At 40.7% G+C, this 7,500-nt stretch overlaps 1 long non-coding RNA gene across 1 annotated transcript in view; it reads right to left on the reverse strand.

Moving 5' to 3' along the window:
• Positions 1–7,500, reverse strand: part of LOC105489285 (uncharacterized) — a 49,471-nt gene that overhangs the window by 4,636 nt on the left and 37,335 nt on the right. The window lies entirely within an intron of this gene.

Raw genomic sequence — 7,500 nt, forward strand, 5'->3', positions numbered from 1 at the left:
GAATAATATCCAGCCTTGCCATGGTTTCTACAACAGACTTTTTTTTGTTTATGGGGGCATATATTCGAGATCAGTGGATTTTCACTTGAGGTGAAGGAGGGAATAGTTGGATAAACCTATATTGTCATCTGGAAACTGTATCATGCATGCATGATATATACACTGAGGGGTGAGTCATCTGTTTTTGTTGAAACGGTAATATTCACAACCAAGAACATTGCTTTCAGTTGAATAGTGAATAGTGTTGAGTTATAGTTAGCATACAATAAAATGCACCTATATTAAGTGTTCGATTTAATGAGTTTTGACATGGAAATCACCATGGAAAGCACATTTTCAACACCCTAGAAAGTTCCCGCCAGCCTTTTAGATCATTTTCCCTTCCCCTGCAGTGAGCAACCACTAATGAATTTGCTCTTCACCATCGACCATATGGGAAGGTTTTCACAGAGCAATGTGGACACACAGGCACTCACTCAGTCAAGTTAATGCTTCCATTGCTACCAACTTCACTGGTAGGAGTCAAAGGTCCGCTTGCAAGTGCATGGGTGATCCCTGACCTGTGCTTCAAGGAGCCTTAGAACTTCCTCTCTCCTCTCTCCTGGCTCAGGAGCTGGTCATTCCATCCCATGGCCATGCGGGATGCTGAGAAAGCACCTGTGGCTTCCCAGTCCCTCTCACTTAACATCCAGCCAGCTACATATCTCTAGCAATTTGTCTTTCCAATTATATTCTGAATCACTCTGCCCTGCTGTGCCCATTGTCATGAATATAGGTCAAGTCCCTCTCATCTCTTATTGGAATAAGTTGGAATTTTCCCATGGCGTTCAAAAAAAAAAAAAAAAAGAAAAGAAAAGAAAAGAAAACACCTACAGTTTTCCTACGACCTCACTGACTGCTTATTTCGACACTTTTTGCATGATTTTCTTGCATTTTCTAAGCTTGGCACTCAGGACCCAGCCTCTCCTTCCCTCATGTATGCTCCTTCCTTCAGAAGAAAGATGCTGCCCTGTAATTGTGCATCCAGCCTGACCTCTCACCTGGGCTCCAAACTCCAATGACCAACTTCCTGTTCCACAGATGCACCTGGGTTCTTAATGTGCCCCTCAAACGGAATGTGTTCTAAAAGGACCATTTCCACCCCTGTCTGGATCAATTCCTCCCCAGTGTCCCTGTCTCCCAAAAGGGCAACACCTGCCAGGCAACTCATGTACCTGAAATCTGAGGTTCATCACAGGCCCCCAGTCAGCTTTTACACCTGAAAGCTCAGGTCCATCACAGGCTCCTGCACTCTCTTCCTCGCCCCCTGCTTCCGTGGCAAGTGCCCTAGGAAGGAAGCGCATCTAAGACATCCCGTTCCTGCCTGCCACGGAGTTGAGACCCGCCACTGCCAGCAGCTGCCCCTGCTGGTCTCCTGCTCCTGCCCTGGGATGCCCACTCCAGCACTGATTTTCCCCACAACAGAAAAGGGAATAAGGTAAATATAGAAACCAGAGCATCTTATTTCTCTGCTCAAAATACCCTAGTGGTAGTCCATCCTTCACAAAAAAAAATTTATACCTTTTTGGTATTCTGAGTCAATGGCAGGTAAGGCAGCATAGTTTTTTAATATCCCTGAATCCATTAATAAACAAGTAGAGCAACGAGGAGCATCAAGATAGTGAAAGCAAAGGCCTGTGAACATTGTCTATGATAAAGCTCAGTGCAGTGTGACTCTACAAACTCCAGCCTGAAGGACTGTGGAAAATCACAACTACCACATCGATGTGGGACCCTGGACTCTGCCTGGGGAAGCAGAAGACATGACTGAGCATCCCACAGGCCACACGAGCTGAGAAAAACTCGCTGGGAATCACAGGGGCCAATTTTCTCCACAGATGAAATGGGAAGAGGTTTGCTCCCTGCAATGGAAGGTGAGTGGAAGGGGCTGGGTGCGGTGGCTCAAGCCTGTAATCCCAGCACTTTGGGAGGCCGAGACGGGTGGATCACGAGGTCAGGAGATCGAGACCATCCTGGCTAATGCGGTGAAACCCCGTCTCTACTAAAAAAATACAAAAAAAAAAAAAAAAGCTAGCCAGGCAAGGTGGCGGTGCCTGTAGTCCCAGCTACTCGGGAGGCTGAGGCAGGAGAATAGTGTAAACCCAGGAGGCGGAGCTTGCAATGAGCTGAGATCCGGCCACTGCATTCCAGCCTGGGCGGCAGAGCGAGACTCCGTCTCAAAAAAAAAAAAAAAAAAAAAAAAGAAGGTGAGTGGAAGGACCTGCAGGAAAGTTAGTAGAAACCAGGAGAATCAGACTTTATGAACTTTTAAAACTTACCAATCAAATAACCTCTGGTACAAAACGTTATGCTGGGAATAAGTGTTTAGGCAAGAATACATATTTAGTGGGACAAGAAAAATGAAACAAACAAACAAAAAACCAGTAAGGAAAGGTCTAGAAAAACATTTGAGAGGAAAGCCAAGAGCTCTCACAAAGTAATGACCAGACTTTCAAACAACACAGCCGACAATAGGCAGGGCACTCTCTGGAGTTAAAAAAAAAAAAAAGATATCCTGGTCCACACCTTTTCTAATGGTTCAGACAAAGTAATTTCACAAAAAAAGCATAAGAAAAAAGTGCTGAAGTTAAATCCCATGCTAAGTCATTATTTTTAAAAATACACGAAATAACATTTCTACTGAAAAATAACTATAATGTCAGGAAAATGTGCCAAAGACGTTCATGAAAATATAACCAGCTATTTTAAAATAAAACACTAAGAAAATAATGCAAGCTATGAAAAAATAACATATACTAGAATTGTAAAAAATGCAGAATTTAGGAGAGATAGCTTGAAAGAATTATAATGAAAAGAAGTATCAGTTGAGAATTGAATACTGAACTAGAATGAACACAGGGGCAAATAAGCAAAATAAATGATGTCTTTCAAGAATAGAGAATGAAAATGAGCAAAATCAGAGACCAATGAAGAAGGAGATAAAAAGGATAAAAGAAAGAAAAAGGCCATTATTAAAGAAAGGGGAAGAGAAGATCCAACATATGTATTATAGGAGTCCTTAAAAAAATAAATTAAAGCAAATAATCAACAAATACTAAAATCTATTAAGCAAGAAAACTCTCCTGAAAAACTATCTATTTTTAAAAATCTGAAAGTACATATTGGAAGAGTACATAATCTATCCAAAAATATTAATGCAGAATGCCTAACACCAAGACATAGTCTTGTTAAAGAAAAAGAAACCATTTGTGAATCTAAGCCCCCAAACCAAGTAAATTTTAACAGGGAAAAAATTGTCACAGAATTCTTAACAGCAAGACTTAGGCTGCAAAAACAAATGGAGAACCACAGTTAAGACAACCAATGAAAGAGAATGTGAACCCAGCATTATCATCGATTCAAATTTGCTTTTGACTATGAGGATCACAGACAAATGCTAATCAATGTACAAACACTCAGGAATATTTCTTCCATAATTCCTCTCTGGAAAATATTCTGGATAATGAGCATCACATTACCAAAGGAATTAATACTACTGCTGGTGTAAACCTTAAATATGTAGCTATCTATGACAGTGAGACCACATGGGAGGGAAAAAGAATAGAGAACATGACAGCTATGGCTTTGACAATGTAGATGTAGTACAACTATCAAATGGGAGTGAGTATGTGCTACATCATACCAGGTCAGTTGAGTTGGTACTGCTATTTTGAAACTGTCATACATGTAGTGTGGACAAAAAGCAAGCAAGTAATTATGAAAAAATTCTAGTTAGGTGTCTCAAAACCCAGAACACTTAATATGGAAGAATGGAAATACATCCATAAGATAAAAAAGGGTATTTTTATCATAAATTTGAATTGGTAAAGCCTAGGAAGAAAAAAAAACTAACACAGTAGTAATGGACAGATTGTGGTTTTGAAATACTATTTCCCATGAAAAGAAAGCAGAGTTTCTTGGAAGTATGTAGTTATACCAGATAGATAAAAGGAAGCTAAGACAGATTATCATGGCCAGATAAAAAAGTTCAGGATCCCACCAATCCCGCTGGCCAATGACAGGAGGACAATCTGAACTGATACTACAGTTAATTGAAACCCACGAAATGTGTGTAAATTCATATGTGCAAAATACTATTTAAGAAAAAATAATTTGTTACTGCAGTAGGCAGAATAACCACCACCTTAAATATGTCCACATCCTAATTCCCAGAACCTATAAATATTTTACCTTATATAACCAAGGGGACTTTACTGATGTGACGAAGTCGAGGACCTTGAGACGGGGTGTTTTCCTGGGTTATCTGGGTGGATCTGATGTATTCACAAGGGTTTTTCTAAGAGGGATACTGGAGGCTCAGAGAATGCAAAGGGAGACATGAGGACAGAGGCAGAGGCGATAGAGGAGTGAATCTTCTATGCTGCTGGCCTTGAGGATGTAGGAGGGCACCAGGAGCCAGGGAGTGCAGGAGGCACCGAGCCCCTGGAACACACAGAGTGGCTTCTCCCCAGAGCCTCCAAAGGAACCAGCCCTAGGTACCTGTTTTAGACTTCTCACCCCCAAAACTGCAAGAGAATAAGTTTTTATTATAGGTTTGTAGTTATTTACTATAACAATAATAGGAAACTGCCGGGCGCGGTGGCTCACGCCTGTAATCCCAGCACTTTGGGAGGCCGAGGCGGGCGGATCACAAGGTCAGGAGATCGAGACCACGGTGAAACCCCGTTTCTACTAAAAATACAAAAAATTAGCTGGGCGCGGTTGTGGGCGCCTGTAGTCCCAGCTACTCGGGAGGCTGAGGCAGGAGAATGGCGTGAACCCGGGAGGCGGAGCTTGCAGTGAGCCGAGATCGCGCCACTGCACTCCAGCCTGGGCAACAGAGCGAGACTCCGTCTCAAAAAAAAAAAAAAAAAAAAAAAAAAAAATAGGAAACTAATTGTCACCAATTGGTTACCTTGAAAACTGGTAAGTGAAAAGTTAAGAATCAAGCATTTATCATACCTTTCCTGTATGCACAGTATCACTGGTTATCTAAAAAACAGATGCAAAGAAATGCCTGTTTGCAGTCATATTCAAAGCAATAAATGAAAAAATAAAATGTTAAAATAACATTATTTTCCAACTCCTAATGAACTCCTAGGTACAGGCATCAAACACCATTAACAGAAAATGTCACAAGAAGAAGAAAGAAAGAAAATTTCACCACCATTCGTCTTGCAGAAAAAAACAAACAAGGAAAAGCAGGAAACAAACAAACCATGAATCTGATAAATTCTTTCTAAATATCAGCTTCACAGAAACTACAGGGAAAAGAGGGATATCAAACCTTGCCATGGGATGCCATCAACATCAAATACCAGGATTCATCCAAAAATCGTAAGGGAAGGAAGGGATGAAAATAGAATATTTAGAGATTAACAGCCATTTTAAAGCCAGAACTAGCAAACCTAAAACAAACTGTTTAGAAATGCTTCTTCAAGTGATAAACCGCTAAAGAAACACCGAGAAGAGACTACTCTAAGAATAGAGATGGTGATTAATAATTTTAAGGGGGTTGGGGGTGTATGAGGGAGAGACAGTGAAATTCCTTGTCTTGATTTGAGCAGTAGCCGCAAGGATATATGCTTTATAATAATTTATCAAACTACACTTTCTCTTTATGTAATTTTCTGTACCTGTCTATTATAATAATTGGAATGGTTTAAGCAATGGAAAAAAGGCCAACTGCATTATTATAGGAAATAATAGGTCCACTTTACCTCTGGGAAATGCCTCCTGGTCCTTGCCTGACTTCCTTTCCTCCAACACACTCTTCTTCTGCCTTCCCATGCAAAACACTTGCTGTTCCTTCAGAGGAGGACATTTTTTTAACTCTAAGCTTTTCCAGATAATTATTGAATTCTGTGCTTGGATATCAACTCTTCAAAATGAATTTCTTTGTACCTTCTAGCTAAAATAAACTTCAACTTTGAGTTTTCTCATTCAACTTTATTTTTTATCATAGCACTTATCACTCACTGAAATTATCAAATCTATTTTCTTGCTCACTGACCACCTTCCCCAGAAGAGAGCATCTAACACAGAGATCCATGGGACAGGGACCTTATTTGTCTTATCGAATGTATTTCCATTGTCAAGAAGAGACCTGAAACACGGTCGGTGCTCAAAAAACATTTGTTGAATAAATGAAGGAATGGATAAAGGAATGAATGAATAAAGACCTACTAAAATCGTCTACCAACTTTTCTCTCCACATCCAGGCCCATTGGCGAATCTATTCTCTAACCACCAGAGCAATCTACCGAGAACAGGAGTCTGACTCCATTATTCCCTTGCTGAAAATTGTCCTGTTGGCTTAGTGTGGCAATGACTTCCCATAATCAGTATAATTACTCTCTGTGTCTCTGGTTTCTTTTTCTTTTTTCCATGCTTGGAAACCAGTGGCAACCTGCTGCTGGCCTCACACTTCTGATATCATAGAATTTTACCCCATGATTATGCCCATCACCTAATGTTCTTAAGTAATCCCCACTCTTATTTTCAGGAGATTCAATTCAGTTTTTTTTTCCATATCTCTTCTAGGAAAATGGCTACTGGGAATACAGTTGAGCTACAGGCAGCCTAGAATTTTTTTGTACATATTTTAATCATTGCACTTAGTTTCTGTATAAGTATCTACCTTTCTGCTGTCTCTCCATCTAGATTCTGTGTTCCTTGTGGACAAGAGCTGTCCTGCGTTCACAGCACCCAACTGTAGTTCTTGGTTTGAGATGGTATAGTTCTTGGTGTAGATGTTTGAGAATGAACTAGCGATCTATGTTACAATAATGTGTTAGTTGGCCAAGGTTTCTATAACAAAATACCACAGACCAGCCAGTTTAAAAAGCAGAAAACGTATTTCTTCACCCTTTTGGAGTCTGGAAGTTTGAGATCAGGGTGCTAGCACAGTCAGGTTCTGGGGAGGTTTCTCTTCCTTGCTTGCAGACGGCTGCCTCCTCACTGTGTCTTCACATGGTAGAGAGATGGAGCAAACCCTTGGGTGTCTGCTCTAATCTCACCGCGCTCCTATCAAACCCTAATCACCCCCCTGCAGGCTCCCTCCCCAAATCCCAGATCGGGTTTCGACATTTAAATTTCAGGGGGACAGATTCGGTCCATAGCAAATCATTACTTTAATTGAACAGCACATTGAAAATGAAGATCACATGCACTACCTCACTGAACTCTCAAAACAACTCACCAGATGTGACACATCTCTCCATTTAGAGGGAAGAAACCGAGTCACAGAGAGAACAAACAGCTTCTACCACTAGAAGCAGCTCATGCAGAGTCAGAGCTCAAACTCACGGTTTTCAGATTCCAGAAGTTTCCCATTCTCTGACCATAGTTGCAATCTCTGACCAGTTAGTTGCACCTTTTTTTGGTAATAATGCTGTTTCTGAAGAAGTTTGTAAAATAAAGCACTGGTTAAGTGCATCAGGGAAGCTCCACATTTAAAGC

This window comes from Macaca nemestrina, chromosome 19 (genome assembly GCF_043159975.1).
Source record: "Macaca nemestrina isolate mMacNem1 chromosome 19, mMacNem.hap1, whole genome shotgun sequence".
In the NCBI taxonomy this organism is placed as follows: Eukaryota; Metazoa; Chordata; class Mammalia; order Primates; family Cercopithecidae; genus Macaca; species Macaca nemestrina.